This window comes from Phyllobates terribilis, unplaced genomic scaffold (assembly GCF_046119375.1).
Source record: "Phyllobates terribilis strain yellow unplaced genomic scaffold, ASM4611937v1 Scaffold_12__6_contigs__length_324123572, whole genome shotgun sequence".
NCBI classification, from domain to species: domain Eukaryota; kingdom Metazoa; phylum Chordata; class Amphibia; order Anura; family Dendrobatidae; genus Phyllobates; species Phyllobates terribilis.
In genome coordinates this window covers 206,819,753-206,839,064 of record NW_027362772.1, presented here as the reverse complement: position 1 = coordinate 206,839,064, position 19,312 = coordinate 206,819,753, and the positions used below count along the sequence as shown (strand labels likewise).

The 19,312-nt window shown below is 45.8% G+C and overlaps 1 protein-coding gene and 1 long non-coding RNA gene across 3 annotated transcripts in view; one reads left to right on the top strand and one right to left on the bottom strand.

Annotated features, from left to right (window-relative positions):
- USP2 (ubiquitin specific peptidase 2) overlaps positions 1–19,312 on the top strand; it is a 203,719-nt gene that overhangs the window by 117,491 nt on the left and 66,916 nt on the right. The gene's annotated exons all lie outside the window — the stretch shown is intronic.
- The window catches only part of LOC141172426 (uncharacterized), a 102,340-nt gene that overhangs the window by 63,393 nt on the left and 19,635 nt on the right, over positions 1–19,312 (bottom strand). The window contains exon 2 of the long non-coding RNA XR_012252472.1: positions 5,856–5,928. This is a non-coding gene — a long non-coding RNA (uncharacterized lncRNA). The remainder of the gene's footprint in view (positions 1–5,855; positions 5,929–19,312) is intronic.

Sequence of the window (19,312 nt, the reverse complement as noted above, 5' to 3'; positions counted from 1 at the left end):
CAATAATACAAGGCACATTAGGGAAGATGCCTTTCTTTGCACAAGTTTTGAAAATATAATTTGTATTTTCTGTTTAGACTTGGATGAATGATTATACTCAAAACCCGAGTCCGAGCTTTGCCCCTTCTATAACATTAACACTCACCAATTTTCCCCATAATTTCATAGTGGATCGAATATTAAACTCTTGTTTTTGCAACAAAAAGTTGGTAGAAATCAAGGGAACCCATGCTAAAGCTGACATGGCCTGTGACTAGCAAATGAGTAAAAAGGCTTCCATCAAGCCACCAAACCTCGGTATGTAAAGGAAAAAAGCAATCCAAGGAATGGGTGCAGAAATACTTGTTAGTAACCAGAGCCTCTGCTATATATAGGACTGGTGCCCAGTGGTTTTATGGCACAAGAGTAGCTGTGGGAGGTGCAGAGGGCGGGATAAAGCTTTTCTGTAACATATCGGTAGTATTTTCAGGAGCCTTGTGATGGCATTTCATGTTAGTTGCACATTAATGCAATATCTGAAAACTAAGCAGTCTGAGTCTATATAAAGGAATAATTCAACTTTGCCCCTGCTGTGTACTGTGTAATGGCTGTGTCTGACTGTGCAGAAACATGGTCTGATCATACCACATCTCCTGGGCAGGGGAGGAAGCAAAAGAGTATACAGACATTACAGAGGGGATCACAGCTGATTCTTTCTGTGAAGTAAAACATTTCCCTGCCTGTTTTTAAACAAGGTTTAACGTCAAAGAAAGAATCAGCTGTGATCCTGTGCTGTAATATCTGTATAGTCTTCTGCTTCCTCCCCTGCCCAGGAGATGTGGTATGATCAGACCATGTTCCTGCACAGTCAGACACAGCCATTACACAGTACACAGCAGGGGTACATTTATAAGATTATCTCAGCACAGGAACATTTTATTTAAATACATTCAATTATGGAATTTGTTATCATTCCAAGATCTATTGATTAAAATCAACTTTTGTTAGTGGGAAAACCCCTTTAAATGCCCAATACTGTTGTTCTACCTAGAGGTGAGTCGTAGTCAGAAGAGTTTGGCAGCAGTTTACTCCACTCTTCCTGTTGAGAACAGATGCACATTGGGAATACATGTGTATTGGGGGAGGTTTTGGGGAAAAAATTGCTAGCCTAATGAGCGCTCGGCAAACAGCGATCTATTGAATGGGCACGTTAACCATTTATATTTCAGCTCTAGAGAGCACTGGTCATCAGGATCCATCAGTGTTGATCATAAACTCCACCAGTGATTTGCTGCTTTTCTAGGACAATCTTCCAACATCTTAGAGCATCACAATTTTTTAGTAGATGCTCCTACTGTGCTTTGTTCCTAATTTATAGGTAAAGGGTTGTCTGGGTAAAAAGAAAAGTTTCTTAGCGGATTGGATCTGTAAAAAATAAACTAATTGATACCTACCGACATCGACGTGGATCCAGCATAGTCCACTCAGTCTGTGGTCTGTGATGACACAGGAAGAGTAGATGTCACCATTCCACCAGGAGTAGAACCGTTGCGAGCTATGATTGGCTGCAGCAGTCGGGTGACTTGACCAGTGCGTCATTGGGTGTTTTTCACAGTCTGCAGCGGTCCTACTGCTTGTGGAACTGTGATTTATTTTCCTGTGTCAGCACAGACCATGGAGGATCCAGGTGGTGCCAGTGAATTGGTTACTTGTCATTTTTCACAGACAAGCCCAAATGCGAGTCAGTTATATGTAATGGTATGAGGCACATAGACGCCTCCAGTGTAACTTCAGCAGTAGGCAGCATGGACGGATCATCCTGGAATGGACCAGGCTCAGTACAGCACATTCTTTCCCACTGTCTGGACTTTCATTACATAATATAGAAGGAATACAGCACGTTTATGAGGCACCTAATTAACTAAACGGTATTTCTTCCAGGTTTTATTACTCTTATTAAAAAATTACATCCGCACATTAGGTTTCCGGAAATAGATGATTCAAGTGCCTGAGAAAATGTATGAACATTATGAACATTAACATAGTGATCTGATAATCAAAATATTTAAGAAAAAATGAATGTTAACTTGAAAATGTGAAATCCTCACTCCTCTGGATCCTTATTATGGAGGAGCAGATTAGGGAATTGTTAGTATCGGGCATAGCATGGAGTTTAGGGGTCTACTTGTACAGGCTAAAAAGCTGCACCTTTCCCACTGATTAAACAGTCGCTCTACACGCGGCAGATGATGGCTAAATTAAACAGCCAGCATCTGTGTCTAAGGCCTCCTTCACACGTCCTGGTGATTCATGTACAGGGAAAAACAATACTAGTGAGGTCCGCATGTCATCCATTTGTGATATCCGTGTGGCATACGTGTGACATCCGTGTATGCGTGTGCCATTCGTATGTCCGTGTGACGCGTACCGGCGCCTGGGAAGAGCAGTACAGTTCGCACTGATCCCAGGCATCAGCTGCTGAATACAACTCTCATCATTGTCCCCTGCTTGCGCTGGGATCAGTGCAAGCAGGAGACAATGATGGGAGTTGTATTCAGCCCCCGCTGAGTACATCCAGTGTAAAATGAAGACCTAAATAAAAAAAATGGCGTGGGCTCCCGTGTTATTTTCATTACCAGCAGGGGAAAAGCCGACCACTGGGGGCTGATATTACTAGCCAGGGAAGGGACCATTAACCAAAAATGTTCCCTGGCTATTAATAACAGACCACAGCTGTTTGATAAGCGTTTACTGGCTAGATTACAGGGGAACCCCAGAAAAAAATTGAAGTAGGGTCCCCCTTTAAAATCTACCCAGCAAAGGCTAAACAGACAGCTGTGGGCTAATATTAATAACCAGGGAAGGGGCTATGGATCCTGGCCCCCTCCGAAGCTAATATTATAATAATAATAGAAATTTCTCACATCAACTACAATGATCTCACTGAGGTCACCGCAGTTCATGGGCATGCTCTCGCTGTAGCGAGTCATTCTCCCCTGCATTTCAGCATGAGCAGTCGCCTCATGCTTTTTTATTTAATTCTTCATTGTACACTGGATGTAGACAGCAGGTGCTGAATACAACTCCCAGCATTATCTCCTGCTTGCGCCGATCTCAGCGTGAGCAGGCAACTATCATGAGAGCTGCCTTCAGCAGTCGGCTCAGGGGAACAGCGCAAACTGTACGGCTGATTCCCAGGCGCCGGTACGTGTCACGCTGATGAAACACGGATGTCCGTTTTTAACACGGTCCATATGAAAAACCTGACATGTGCGCACACCCATTGAATACAATGGGTGTACGTATGTCAGTATTTGCGGTCCTTAAAAAACGGACCGCATACAGACATACAAAATGGACGTGTGAAGGGTGCCTTACTGTAATGACCAGAGATGGCCCCGTCCACCAATGTTAACCATTTAAACACTCTCATCTATGTCTGACACTGGCATTTAAATGGAACGCGCGCTGGTGCTTACGCGCACTGACTTACATCGGCTCCATACAACGTAATCATGGGAAACCAATGGGTCACTGTGGCAGCTGGGGTTCTTCTAAAGGCCCCATCACTGCCGTCTTGGTCCCAATCAGTAAACACTGTAAAGAGGAAAGAAAAACATGCCAGAATTGCAGTTTTTCAGGTGCCACACTTCCCTAATAAATGGACTGAAAAGAAAAAGGGAAAAGGTGCTTACAAGCCTGAGTTGGGACCCGGCCCAAGATCTTTTTCCTGTTCGGTTTGAACACTAATAAAATGCACGAAGTGATCAAAAATATTGTATATACCCTAAATATGGTAAAAATAAAATCCTCTCTTCACCACACAAAAAATAATCCTTCACACAGCTTAAAATGTTACAGATCTCGGAAAATGACAACAGAAAGCAATTTTTTTTGTTTTCAAACTTTTGAATTTTTTTTTTCGACCGCTTAAATAAAAAACATGTATTAGAGTTTGGTATTCCCATAATCGTACTGTAATTTTTAATGCAAAATTAAACCCACAACACTGGCAGAATTGCATTTTTTTTCGGATTTTCACCCAACGTGGATTTTTTTCCTATTTTTCAGTACATTATATGGTACAATTAATGGTGTCATTCAAAACTACAAATGGTCCTACAAAAAACAAGCCCTCATCTGGCTATGTTGACAGAAAAAAAGTTATGTATCTTGGAAGAAGAAGAGGGAAAAAAAAAAAGAATAATTGCTAGGTAGTTAAGAATCGGTCACAAAGTTTTTGATGCTTTATCTGAAAGCAACATGTGTGTCACTAGGCTTCCTACTGCAGTTTTTACACTGTTTTATCTTCTGCAGCTCTGCTAGTTCTCTCAGTGATGAGCTCCTGCCATGTAGTCCTCCATATTCATAAGCTCTGACTATCCCCACGAGCCACCATTCATTATCAGCTTTCTGTCTATGCACAGCATAGGGAGAATGCTGTCAATCAGTGGCAGGGTTGCTGTTTTATAGCTCATCAGTGAAAATACTAGCAAACTATATCATCAAAACTACAGCAAAAAGTAATACAGCACTGGAATTATGGCCACTGTCTCTATTTTCTATTGCCATTAGACAGAGAAGCATAAACCCAGTGACAGATTCCCTTTAATTTAGTCAAACGATAAAATTATACAGATTTAGTATGAAAATATGCATATTTAATCCGCAAATATCTGAGGTAGCACATTTCCCTGCCTGTTTTTATCACAGGAAGAAATGTTTCTGCCCTGTCACCATTTTTGTGAGCGCATCATAAATCAAGTCAGTCAGTGACATATAGACTTAGCGACAGCTGAAGCTCCAAGCTCTGTCAGTCACTCACTTGATTTATGATGAGCTCAAAGGGCTTGAGACGAGAAAGAATCACTTGCTCCTGTGATAAACCAGGCAGGGAAATGTAATGTATTCGACCCCAAGGCTGTAGGTCTGGTGGGGGGAGAAACAAAAAACAGGCGCAGATCTAAGTGTAGATGTATATATATATATAGGAACAGAAGAAAAATGAACTGCTCACCTTTAGCAGATCTTGTACCAAGGCTTATCGACCAATTCTGGTCTAATGTGGGTAGCTGGTCCACTGGTATGCAGCTTCTATCTGGATTAAACGGATCTCCCAGCTGGAGTCCGTAAGAATAAGGTTCAGAGTATGTATCCAGCCAATTGAGCGCTCCCAGGGTCACAAGTTAATAAATAGATAAAACTTATAAAAAAACCTATGGTGTACTGGATTAAAATTTGAATGGGTTTTGATCTCCAGATGTATATTTTTATCAAGTTCCATACTATTATCAGGGGGTATTATCAAATCCGATGTTGTTTTTGTAGTGGGTTTCTCTGCATTTTTCTTTTTCAATTCAAAGAACCTTGTAAGAGTAACACGTCTCACAAACTTATTCAAGTCAACAAAGAGATCAAAGTGATTCGTTTCTTGACTTGGGCAAAAATTAAGACCCTTAGTAAGGACTTTTTGTTCAACCTCATCCAAAGGGTATTTGGATAAGTTGAAGATCCTATTAGGTTCTTTTGTTGGTGGTTTACAGATTGTTCTTACAGTCTGCGATCCTATGTCATCAGTGTAGGTAGATTGACAAGGTTTTTTGTATTTATCCCTATTTTTTGGGGTGCTTCTACCTGCTCTAGTCCCTCTGGGCCTCCTTTTCTTTTCTTTGGGAGGGTAGTCACTGGGGCGAAGTGTCTCGTGATCTGGGGTTGGGAACACGGAATCACTTCTTCTGGCGGTGTCACGGAGGGTACGAATTCTGAGTGTCTTAGGATTGCAGGGACAAGCGTTTCCACTAGAGGGAGTGGGCGGGAAAGGTGGTACCTGAGAAAGTAGCAGCTGTGTGCCCCTGGTGTTTTGTCTGTATACTCACTTATTGTACGTAACTTATGCTTCCTCATCTGGCCAGGAGCTGTGGTATGCATCGTCCATGACCTGGAGCAGCTCTGCATGATCAGACACAGAAAATAACAGTAGATTACATGGGCACAGTTATAAGATTATCTCAGCACAGGAACATTTTTTTAAACACGTCCAATTGTGGAACTTATTAATATTCCAAGAAATATTGATTAAATGTACTTTGTTTGTGGGACAACCCCTATTAGTTCAACCTTTCTCAATCAATTATACATCACTGATTGATAGAATAATCTTTCTGCAACAATACCATTTTGGGGGACATATTACTTACTAATGAGCATTTATCAACTCTTCATGGGAAGGCATAGAAAAAAAACATCAATTGTGGCATTGTAATATTTACATTTTATGCCATTCACCGTGCTGCACAAATACGTTTTTAGCCGCACTTTAAGGGCAGGTGGACACGAGCGTAATTTTGGTCCAAGTGCGATTTGACAAAACATCGGATTGCACTAGGACCAATGTTATGCTATGGGGCCACGCACATGTTCAATTGTTTCCTTGGACAGTGCCTGTCTGAGGGGATAAAAATTGCTGCATGTCGAGTTTGATCCAAGTGCATGCAAGTCAATGAGTGGGAAATATCACACTGCACTCGGGTGACATCTGAGTGCAGGCCGATTTCCATGGCCTCAGAGAATGGAGGAAGATGGAGACATTTTTTTCTCCATCTTCTCCTCATCCGAGAGAATCGGAGCACACTGTGATCACACTCTGATCAGACTGTCATTTGCATAATTGGCCCGGTTCTCTCGGATGAGAGACTCTGCGGCCGTCTGCACCTGCCCTATGGGTCAATACGATTATTGTGGTCCCAAACTTATATTGTCTTATTTATGTCTTATTACTGTTAGACACAAAAACCCTGGGTATGTTTGGTATCACTGTAATCGTGCTGACCTGAAGAACCCCGTTCATGGGTCATTTTTACTGCACAGTGAACAACACAAAAACAAAACCCGAAAAACAATGGAAGAATTGAGGTTTTTTGTTTTAATTTGTTCACATTTTTTCAGAAAAATGAATGGTGTTAAACTACAACTCATCCTGAAGGAAACAAGCCCTCTTTGGGTGCGTTGGCAGAAAAGTAAAAATATTGTGGCTCTTCAAAAAAGGGGAGGAAATAAACGGAAGCACAAAAAAGAAAAGTTCCTGGGTTGTTAAGAGGATGATGACATTTGCCAACATTTGTACCTATTGTTCCTTTATAAATGTGAACATTACACCCTGGTGACATATTGGGGACTGGATGTGATAGTTTTCTTTATGGACAGAATAATACTCCGTACATTTTGTTTCTGCCTTTTTTCAGTGGTGTTGGACCTGTAATTGTTACACTGACAATCACTGTATGTTGCTCACTATTTATTCCCTTTGCACTGGTAAATGTACGCGTTCATCTGTTATCATTACACAGATGATACGAACTTTTCTTACAGTCACAAATATTTTACGTTTGTGTGAAATACCAGGATGAAAGTGAATTTGTCCCCATGTTTCTGCTCCCCCTCTATGGGCAGTATGATTTTGGATGCCAAGACCCTGATTCCAGTGGTGTCACTGCGTTGCTTACTGCAGTTTGATAAAATCAGTGTTTTATCTGAATGCTGAGATCTGTATAACCCTGCTTGTGTATACTGTGCATAGGCAGAAAACTGCCAATCAGTGCTGGGGTTATACAGAGCTCATGAATTTAGAGGATTACATGGCAGCAGGTTTACTAGTTCCCAAATGATAATATCCTGCTGATTAAAGCTGTGATTTTATCAAAGCTGCAGCAAGCAGCCAAGAAAGAGACAAATGTCTGGTATCAGGGTCTCTGCCCCTATATTATGCTGCTCTCAGGACACGTGGCAAAATCCTGGTGACAGATTCCCTTTAAAGAGATATTTACATTAATGAGGAAGGATGCTTTATAATCAGATGACATACATATTCCTATCATATAGTGGACACTTATTCTGCACATGTACAGTACAGACCAAAAGTTTGGACACACCTTCTCATTTAAAGATTTTTCTGTATTTTCATGACTATGGAAATTGTACATTCACTCTGAAGGCATCAAGGCGGGAGGAGGCTGCGGGGGGCTGGAGGGGCAGAGTCATGTACATCATCCAAAAATGAGGAGAGTGGAGTTGACATCTGTGGGCATTAATGTAACTGTCTAATATCTAAGGGGTAACATTTCTTCTTGCGGAGAGCGACATGTTAAGCATATCACACTGAGGAGACTTTTAGGCTGTGTGCCCACGATGCGTTTTTTAAGCGTTTCCGCAGCGGCAAAAACGCTGCAGAAACGCTTAAAAAATGCAAGGTAGAAGGCCTGCCATGTTCCCCAATGATAATCCGCATGTGCTGTGCACATGCTGCGGAAATTTCCGCTGCGGATTATCATTGCGGAGAAAAACGCAGCCCTACCAATTATTTTGCGGAAGTGCTGCGTTTTCGCCGCCATTGACTTGCATTGGAACGCATGGATTACGTATCACTGCATATGTAGATGCGCATTCCATGCATTCCAATGTGCGGATGGTACCCGGGTCTGGAGGACAGGAGACTCTCCTCCGTACCCAGGTACCACAGAAAACTGTAAAAAAAAGGATAAAATAAATATATACTTACCTTCGGACGGCCCCCGGTCTCCTTCTCTTCACTTGCTGACAGTTCGCGATGGACTGAAGGACCTGCGCTGACGTCATAGTCATGTGACGGGTCATGCGACGCTGACGTCGGCAGGTCCTTCAGTGTAAAGCGATCTGCCGGCAGCCGGGGCGGTGAAGCAAGACTCTGGGGGCCATCGGAAGGTAAGTATAGATTTATTTTTTTATTTTTTGACATTCTCTCGGTCACACTATATAAATCCATGCTAAAATCTCTTGGAAAGCGCTTGACAACCCGCATGTGGAAATGCATGTGAAGAACGCTTCACATCAGCATGTCCCTGGCAGGAAAAAAGCATGTACAATCCGCATGTACAATCCGCATGTACAATCCGCATGTACAATCCGCATGCGTTTTTTTTGCCAGGGAGATGCAGAAACAATCAAGAAAAATCCGGAGCATTTCTGCATCGTGGGCACATACCCTTAAAGCCGCAATGCTCCTCTGGGAAATATGCAAATTGTCTCTTCAGAGAGGAAGAGAACCAGAACTCTAGTGCCACCTACAGGAAGTAGCAATCCTAAAAGTCAATACTGACCCTTTAACGAGCCTTATCACATGACTTAGGATAAAAAGCCAAACCAGAAACTCAATTTGCAGACACTGTGTTTCAGGGTACTGCTCCTCATCAGTGCAAAGTGTCTAATATGTAACCTTATCCCAACCGGCAAAGCAGGTAGGAATCTAGCTATCTGTATATAAGGAGGGGGTGAGAAGCCTGCTGTCTGTATATAAGGAGGAGGTGAGAAGCCTGCTATCTGTATATAAGGAGGGGGTGAGAAGCCTGCTGTCTGTATATAAGGAGGGGGTGAGAAGCCTGCTGTCCGTATATAAGGAGGGGGTGAGAAGCCTGCTGTCCGTATATAAGGAGGGGGTGAGAAGCCTGCTGTCTGTATATAAGGAGGGGGTGAGAAGCCTGCTGTCTGTATATAAGGAGGGGGTGAGAAGCCAGCTGTCTGTATATAAGTAGGGAGGAGAAGCCTGCTGTCTGTATATAAGGAGGGGGTGAAAAGCCTTCTGTCTGTATATAAGGAGGGGGTGAGAAGCCTGCTGTCTGTATATAAGGAGGGGGTGAGAAGCCTGCTGTCTGTATATAAGGAGGGGGTGAGAAGCCTGCTGTCTGTATATAAGGAGGGGGTGAGAAGCCTGCTGTCTGTACAGTCATGGCCAAAAGTTTTGAGAATGACACCAAAATTATATTTTCACATGATCTGCTGGCCTCTGGTTTTTATTAGTGTTTGTCTGATGTTTATATCACATACAGAAATATAATTGCAATCATATTATGAGTACCAATAGGTTATATTGATAGTTAGAATGAGTTAATGCAGCAAGTCAATATTTGCAGTGTTGCCCCTTCTTCTTCAAGACCTCTGTAATTCTCCCTGGCATGCTCTCAATCAACTTTTGGACCAAATCCTGACTGATAGCAGTCCATTCTTGCATAATCAATGCTTGCATTTTGCCAGAATTTGTTGGTTTTTGTTTGTCCACCCGTCTCTTGATGATTGACCATAAGTTCTCAATGGGATTAAGATCTGGGGAGTTTCCAGGCCATGGACCCAAAATCTCTATGTTTTGTTCCATGAGCCATTTAGTTATCACCTTTGCTTTATGGCAAGGTGCTCCATCATGCTGGAAAAGGCATTGTTGGGCGCCAAACTGCTCTTGGACGGTTGGGAGAAGTTGCTCTTGGAGGACATTCTGGTACCATTCTTTATTCATGGCTGTGTTTTTAGGCAAGACTGTGAGTGAGCCGATTCCCTTGGCTGAGAAGCAACCCCACACATGAATGGTTTCAGGATGCTTTACAGTTGGCATGAGACAAGACTGGTGGTAGCGCTCACCTCTTCTTCTCCGAATATGCTGTTTTCCAGATGTCCCAAAGAATCGAAAAGGGGATTCATCAAAGAAAATGACTTTGCCCCAGTCCTCAACAGTCCACTCCCTTTACCTTTTGCAGAATATCAGTCGGTCCCTGATGTTTTTTCTGGAGAGAAGTGGCTTCTTTGCTGCCCTCCTTGAAACCAGCCCTTGCTCAAAGAGTCTCCGCCTCACAGTGCGTGCAGAAGCACTCACACCAGCCTGCTGCCATTCCTGAGCAAGCTCGGCACTGCTGGTAGTCCGATCCCGCAGCTGAAACAGTTTTAAGATACGGTCCTGGCGCTTGCTGGTCTTTCTTGGGCGCCCTGGAGCCTTTTTGACAACAATGGAAGCTCTCTCCTTGAAGTTCTTGATGATGCGATAGATTGTTGACTGAGGTGCAATCTTTGTAGCTGCGATACTCTTCCCTTTTAGGCCATTTTTGTGCAGTGCAATGATGGCTGCACGTGTTTCTTTTGAGATAACCATGGTTAAATGAAGAGAAACAATGATACCAAGAACCAGCCTCCTTTTAAAGTGTCCAGTGATGTCATTCTTACTTAATCATGACTGATTGATCGCCAGCCCTGTCCTCATCAACACCCACACCTGTGTTAATGGATCAATCACTAAAACGATGTTAGCTGCTCCTTTTAAGGCAGGACTGCAATGATGTTGAAATGTGTTTTGGGGGGTAAAGTTCATTTTCTGGGCAAATATTGACTTTGCAAGTACAGTAATTGCTGTTAAGCTGATCACTCTGACATTCAGGAGTATATGCAAATTGCCATTACAAAAAATGAAGCAGTAAACTTTGGAAAAATTACTATTTGTCTCATTCTCAATACTTTTGGCCATGACTGTATATAAGGAGGGGGTGAGAAGCCTGCTGTCTGTATATAAGGAGGGGGTGAGAAGCCTGCTGTCTGTATATAAGGAGGGGGTGAGAAGCCTGCTGTCTGTATATAAGGAGGGGGTGAGAAGCCTGCTGTCTGTATATAAGGAGGGGGTGAGAAGCCTGCTATCTGTATATAAGGAGGGGGTGAGAAGCCTGCTGTCTGTATATAAGGAGGGGGTGAGAAGCCTGCTATCTGTATATAAGGAGGGGGTGAGAAGCCTGCTGTCTGTATATAAGGAGGGGGTGAGAAGCCTGCTATCTGTATATAAGGAGGGGGTGAGAAGCCTGCTATCTGTATATAAGGAGGGGGTGAGAAGCCTGCTATCTGTATATAAGGAGGGGGAGAGACGCCTGCTGTCTGTATATAAGGAGGGGGTGAGAAGCCTGCTGTCTGTATATAAGGAGGTGGTGAGAAGCCTGCTGTCTGTATATAAGGAGGGGGTGAGACGCCTGCTGTCTGTATATAAGGAGGAGGTGAGAAGCCTGCTGTCTGTATATAAGGAGGGGGTGAGAAGCCTGCTGTCTGTATATAAGGAGGGGGTGAGAAGCCTTCTATCTGTATATAAGGAGGGGGTGAGAAGCCTGCTGTCTGCATATAAGGAGGGGGTGAGAAGCCTGCTGTCTGTATATAAGTAGGGAGGAGAAGCCTGCTGTCTGTATATAAGGAGGGGGTGAGAAGCCTGCTGTCTGTATATAAGGAGGGGGTGAGAAGCCTGCTGTCTGTATATAAGGAGGCGGTGAGAAGCCTGCTGTCTGTATATAAGGAGGGGGTGAGAAGCCTGCTGTCTGTATATAAGGAGGGGGTGAGAAGCCTGCTGTCTGTATATAAGGAGGGGGTGAGAAGCCTGCTGTCTGTATATAAGGAGGGGGTGAGAAGCCTGCTATCTGTATATAAGGAGGGGGTGAGAAGCCTGCTATCTGTATATAAGGAGGGGGTGAGAAGCCTGCTGTCTGTATATAAGGAGGGGGTGAGAAGCCTGCTGTCTGTATATAAGGAGGGGGTGAGAAGCCTTCTATCTGTATATAAGGAGGGGGTGAGAAGCCTGCTGTCTGCATATAAGGAGGGGGTGAGAAGCCTGCTGTCTGTATATAAGGAGGGGGTGAGAAGCCTGCTGTCTGTATATAAGGAGGGATTGAGAAGCCTACTGTCTGTATATAAGGAGGGGGTGAGAAGCCTGCTGTCTGTATATAAGGAGGGGGTGAGAAGCCTGCTGTCTGTATATAAGGAGGGGGTGAGAAGCCTGCTGTCTGTATATAAGGAGGGGGTGAGACGCCTGCTGTGTGTATATAAGGAGGGGGTGAGAAGCCTGCTGTCTGTATATAAGGAGGGGGTGAGACGCCTGCTGTGTGTATATAAGGAGGGGGTGAGAAGCCTGCTGTCTGTATATAAGGAGGGGGTGAGAAGACTGCTATCTGTATATAAGGAGGGAGGAGAAGCCTGCTGTGTGTATATAAGGAGGGGGTGAGACGCCTGCTGTCTGTATATAAGGAGGGGGTGAGACGCCTGCTGTCTGTATATAAGGAGGGGGTGAGACGCCTGCTGTCTGTATATAAGGAGGGGGTGAGACGCCTGCTGTCTGTATATAAGGAGGGGGTGAGACGCCTGCTGTTTGTATATAAGGAGGGGGTGAGAAGCCTTCTGTCTGTATATAAGGAGGGGGTGAGAAGCCTGCTGTCTGTATATAAGGAGGGGGTGAGAAGCCTGCTGTTTGTATATAAGGAGGGGGTGAGAAGCCTGCTGTCTGTATATAAGGAGGGGGTGAGAAGCCTGCTATCTGTATATAAGGAGGGAGGAGAAGCCTGCTGTGTGTATATAAGGAGGAGGTGAGAAGCCTGCTGTCTGTATATAAGGAGGGGGTGAGACGCCTGCTGTCTGTATATAAGGAGGGGGTGAGAAGCCTGCTGTCTGTATATAAGGAGGGGGTGAGACGCCTGCTGTCTGTATATAAGGAGGGGGTGAGAAGCCTGCTATCTGTATATAAGGAGGGGGTGAGAAGCCTGCTATCTGTATATAAGGAGGGGGTGAGAAGCCTGCTGTCTGTATATAAGGAGGGGGTGAGAAGCCTTCTATCTGTATATAAGGAGGGGGTGAGAAGCCTGCTGTCTGTATATAAGGAGGGGGTGAGAAGCCTGCTGTCTGTATATAAGGAGGGGGTGAGAAGCCTGCTGTCTGTATATAAGGAGGGGGTGAGAAGCCTGCTGTCTGTATATAAGGAGGGATTGAGAAGCCTGCTATCTGTATATAAGGAGGGGGTGAGAAGCCTGCTGTCTGTATATAAGGAGGGGGTGAGAAGCCTGCTGTCTGTATATAAGGAGGGGGTGAGAAGCCTGCTGTCTGTATATAAGGAGGGGGTGAGACGCCTGCTGTGTGTATATAAGGAGGGGGTGAGACGCCTGCTGTGTGTATATAAGGAGGGGGTGAGAAGCCTGCTGTCTGTATATAAGGAGGGGGTGAGACGCCTGCTGTGTGTATATAAGGAGGGGGTGAGAAGCCTGCTGTCTGTATATAAGGAGGGGGTGAGAAGCCTGATGTCTGTATATAAGGAGGGGGTGAGAAGCCTGCTGTCTGTATATAAGGAGGGGGTGAGAAGCCTGCTATCTGTATATAAGTAGGGAGTGAGAAGCCTGCTGTCTGTATATAAGGAGGGAGGAGAAGCCTGCTGTGTGTATATAAGGAGGGGGTGAGACGCCTGCTGTCTGTATATAAGGAGGGGGTGAGAAGCCTGCTGTGTGTATATAAGGAGGGGGTGAGAAGCCTTCTGTCTGTATATAAGGAGGGGGTGAGAAGCCTGCTGTCTGTATATAAGGAGGGGGTGAGAAGCCTGCTGTTTGTATATAAGGAGGGGGTGAGAAGCCTGCTGTCTGTATATAAGGAGGGGGTGATAAGCCTGCTATCTGTACATAAGGAGGGGGTGAGAAGCCTGCTGTTTGTATATAAGGAGGGGGTGAGAAGCCTGCTGTCTGTATATAAGGAGGAGGTGAGAAGCCTGCTGTCTGTATATAAGGAGGGGGTGAGACGCCTGCTGTCTGTATATAAGGAGGGGGTGAGACGCCTGCTGTCTGTATATAAGGAGGGGGTGAGAAGCCTGCTGTCTGTATATAAGGAGGGGGTGAGTAGCCTGCTGTCTGTATATAAGGAGGGGGTGAGAAGCCTGCTGTCTGTATATAAGGAGGGGGTGAGAAGCCTGCTGTCTGTATATAAGGAGGGATTGAGAAGCCTACTATCTGTATATAAGGAGGGGGTGAGAAGCCTGCTGTGTGTATATAAGGAGGGGGTGAGAAGCCTTCTGTCTGTATATAAGGAGGGGGTGAGAAGCCTGCTGTCTGTATATAAGGAGGGGGTGAGAAGCCTGCTGTCTGTATATAAGGAGGGGGTGAGAAGCCTGCTGTCTGTATATAAGGAGGGGGTGAGAAGCCTGCTGTCTGTATATAAGGAGGGGGTGAGATGCCTGCTGTCTGTATATAAGGAGGGGGTGAGAAGCCTGCTGTGTGTATATAAGGAGGGGGTGAGAAGCCTGCTGTCTGTATATAAGGAGGGGGTGAGAAGCCTGCTATCTGTATATAAGGAGGGGGTGAGAAGCCTGCTGTCTGTATATAAGGAGGGAGGAGAAGCCTGCTGTGTGTATATAGGAGGGGGTGAGAAGCCTGCTGTCTGTATATAAGGAGGGGGTGAGAAGCCTGCTATCTGTATATAAGGAGGGGGTGAGAAGCCTGCTATCTGTATATAAGGAGGGGGTGAGAAGCCTGCTATCTGTATATAAGGAGGGGGTGAGAAGCCTGCTATCTGTATATAAGGAGGGGGTGAGAAGCCTGCTGTTTGTATCTAAGGAGGGGGTGAGAAGCCTGCTATCTGTATATAAGGAGGGGGTGAGAAGCCTGCTGTCTGTATATAAGGAGGGGGTGAGAAGCCTGCTGTCTGTATATAAGGAGGGAGGAGAAGCCTGCTGTCTGTATATAAGGATGGGGGTGAGAAGCCTGCTGTCTGTATATAAGGAGGGGGTGAGAAGACTGCTATCTGTATATAAGGAGGGGGTGAGAAGCCTGCTGTGTGTATATAAGGAGGGATTGAGAAGCCTGCTATCTGTATATAAGGAGGGGGTGAGAAGCCTGCTGTCTGTATATAAGGAGGGGGTGAGAAGCCTGCTGTCGGTATATAAGGAGGGGATGAGAAGTCTGCTGTCTGTATATAAGGAGGGGGTGAGAAGACTGCTATCTGTATATAAGGAGGGGGTGAGAAGCCTGCTATCTGAATATAAGGAGGGGGTGAGAAGCCTGCTGTCTGTATATAAGGAGGAGGTGAGAAGCCTGCTGTCTGTATATAAGGAGGAGGTGAGAAGCCTGCTTTCTGTATATAAGGAGGGGGTGAGAAGCCTGCTGTCTGTATATAAGGAGGGGGTGAGAAGCCTTCTATCTGTATATAAGGAGGGGGTGAGAAGCCTGCTGTCTGTATATAAGGAGGGGGTGAGAAGTCTGCTGTCTGTATATAAGGAGGGGGTGAGAAGACTGCTATCTGTATATAAGGAGGGGGTGAGAAGCCTGCTATCTGTATATAAGGAGGGGGTGAGAAGCCTGCTGTCTGTATATAAGGAGGAGGTGAGAAGCCTGCTGTCTGTATATAAGGAGGAGGTGAGAAGCCTGCTGTCTGTATATAAGGAGGGGGTGAGAAGCCTGCTTTCTGTATATAAGGAGGGGGTGAGAAGCCTGCTGTCTGTATATAAGGAGGGGGTGAGAAGCCTTCTATCTGTATATAAGGAGGGGGTGAGAAGCCTGCTGTCTGTATATAAGGAGGGGGTGAGAAGTCTGCTGTCTGTATATAAGGAGGGGGTGAGAAGCCTGCTGTCTGTATATAAGGAGGGGGTGAGAAGCCTGCTGTGTGTATATAAGGAGGGGGTGAGAAGCCTGCTGTCTGTATATAAGGAGGGGGTGAGACGCCTGCTGTGTGTATATAAGGAGGGGGTGAGAAGCCTGCTGTCTGTATATAAGGAGGGGGTGAGAAGCCTGATGTCTGTATATAAGGAGGGGGTGAGAAGCCTGCTGTCTGTATATAAGGAGGGGGTGAGAAGCCTGCTATCTGTATATAAGTAGGGAGTGAGAAGCCTGCTGTCTGTATATAAGGAGGGAGGAGAAGCCTGCTGTGTGTATATAAGGAGGGGGTGAGACGCCTGCTGTCTGTATATAAGGAGGGGGTGAGAAGCCTGCTGTGTGTATATAAGGAGGGGGTGAGAAGCCTTCTGTCTGTATATAAGGAGGGGGTGAGAAGCCTGCTGTCTGTATATAAGGAGGGGGTGAGAAGCCTGCTGTTTGTATATAAGGAGGGGGTGAGAAGCCTGCTGTCTGTATATAAGGAGGGGGTGATAAGCCTGCTATCTGTACATAAGGAGGGGGTGAGAAGCCTGCTGTTTGTATATAAGGAGGGGGTGAGAAGCCTGCTGTCTGTATATAAGGAGGAGGTGAGAAGCCTGCTGTCTGTATATAAGGAGGGGGTGAGACGCCTGCTGTCTGTATATAAGGAGGGGGTGAGAAGCCTGCTGTCTGTATATAAGGAGGGGGTGAGAAGCCTGCTGTCTGTATATAAGGAGGGGGTGAGACGCCTGCTGTGTGTATATAAGGAGGGGGTGAGAAGCCTGCTGTCTGTATATAAGGAGGGGGTGAGAAGCCTGATGTCTGTATATAAGGAGGGGGTGAGAAGCCTGCTGTCTGTATATAAGGAGGGGGTGAGAAGCCTGCTATCTGTATATAAGTAGGGAGTGAGAAGCCTGCTGTCTGTATATAAGGAGGGAGGAGAAGCCTGCTGTGTGTATATAAGGAGGGGGTGAGACGCCTGCTGTGTGTATATAAGGAGGGGGTGAGACGCCTGCTGTCTGTATATAAGGAGGGGGTGAGAAGCCTGCTGCGTGTATATAAGGAGGGGGTGAGAAGCCTTCTGTCTGTATATAAGGAGGGGGTGAGAAGCCTGCTGTCTGTATATAAGGAGGGGGTGAGAAGCCTGCTGTTTGTATATAAGGAGGGGGTGAGAAGCCTGCTGTCTGTATATAAGGAGGGGGTGATAAGCCTGCTATCTGTACATAAGGAGGGGGTGAGAAGCCTGCTGTTTGTATATAAGGAGGGGGTGAGAAGCCTGCTGTCTGTATATAAGGAGGAGGTGAGAAGCCTGCTGTCTGTATATAAGGAGGGGGTGAGACGCCTGCTGTCTGTATATAAGGAGGGGGTGAGAAGCCTGCTGTCTGTATATAAGGAGGGGGTGAGAAGCCTGCTGTCTGTATATAAGGAGGGGGTGAGAAGCCTGCTGTCTGTATATAAGGAGGGGGTGAGAAGCCTGCTGTCTGTATATAAGGAGGGGGTGAGAAGCCTGCTGTCTGTATATAAGGAGGGGGTGAGCAGCCTGCTGTCTGTATATAAGGAGGGGGTGAGAAGCCTGCTGTCTGTATATAAGGAGGGGGTGAGAAGCCTGCTGTCTGTATATAAGGAGGGGGTGAGAAGCCTGCTGTCTGTATATAAGGAGGGGGTGAGAAGCCTGCTGTCTGTATATAAGGAGGGGGTGAGATGCATGCTGTCTGTATATAAGGAGGGGGTGAGAAGCCTGCTGTCTGTATATAAGGAGGGGGTGAGAAGCCTGCTGTCTGTATATAAGGAGGGGGTGAGTAGCCTGCTGTCTGTATATAAGGAGGGGGTGAGAAGCCTGCTGTCTGTATATAAGGAGGGGGTGAGATGCCTGCTGTCTGTATATAAGGAGGGGGTGAGAAGCCTGCTGTGTGTATATAAGGAGGGGGTGAGAAGCCTGCTGTCTGTATATAAGGAGGGGGTGAGAAGCCTGCTATCTGTATATAAGGAGGGGGTGAGAAGCCTGCTGTCTGTATATAAGGAGGGGGTGAGAAGCCTGCTTTCTGTATATAAGGAGGGGGTGAGAAGCCTGCTGTCTGTATATAAGGAGGGGGTGAGAAGCCTTCTATCTGTATATAAGGAGGGGGTGAGAAGCCTGCTGTCTGTATATAAGGAGGGGGTGAGAAGTCTGCTGTCTGTATATAAGGAGGGGGTGAGAAGCCTGCTGTCTGTATATAAGGAGGGGGTGAGAAGCCTGCTGTGTGTATATAAGGAGGGGGTGAGAAGCCTGCTGTCTGTATATAAGGAGGGGGTGAGACGCCTGCTGTGTGTATATAAGGAGGGGGTGAGAAGCCTGCTGTCTGTATATAAGGAGGGGGTGAGAAGCCTGATGTCTGTATATAAGGAGGGGGTGAGAAGCCTGCTGTCTGTATATAAGGAGGGGGTGAGAAGCCTGCTATCTGTATATAAGTAGGGAGTGAGAAGCCTGCTGTCTGTATATAAGGAGGGAGGAGAAGCCTGCTGTGTGTATATAAGGAGGGGGTGATAAGCCTGCTATCTGTACATAAGGAGGGGGTGAGAAGCCTGCTGTTTGTATATAAGGAGGGGGTGAGAAGCCTGCTGTCTGTATATAAGGAGGAGGTGAGAAGCCTGCTGTCTGTATATAAGGAGGGGGTGATAAGCCTGCTATCTGTACATAAGGAGGGGGTGAGAAGCCTGCTGTTTGTATATAAGGAGGGGGTGAGAAGCCTGCTGTCTGTATATAAGGAGGAGGTGAGAAGCCTGCTGTCTGTATATAAGGAGGGGGTGAGACGCCTGCTGTCTGTATATAAGGAGGGGGTGAGAAGCCTGCTGTCTGTATATAAGGAGGGGGTGAGAAGCCTGCTGTCTGTATATAAGGAGGGGGTGAGAAGCCTGCTGTCTGTATATAAGGAGGGGGTGAGAAGCCTGCTGTCTGTATATAAGGAGGGGGTGAGAAGCCTGCTGTCTGTATATAAGGAGGGGGTGAGCAGCCTGCTGTCTGTATATAAGGAGGGGGTGAGAAGCCTGCTATCTGTATATAAGGAGGGGGTGAGAAGCCTGCTATCTGTATATAAGGAGGGGGTGAGAAGCCTGCTATCTGTATATAAGGAGGGGGTGAGAAGCCTGCTATCTGTATA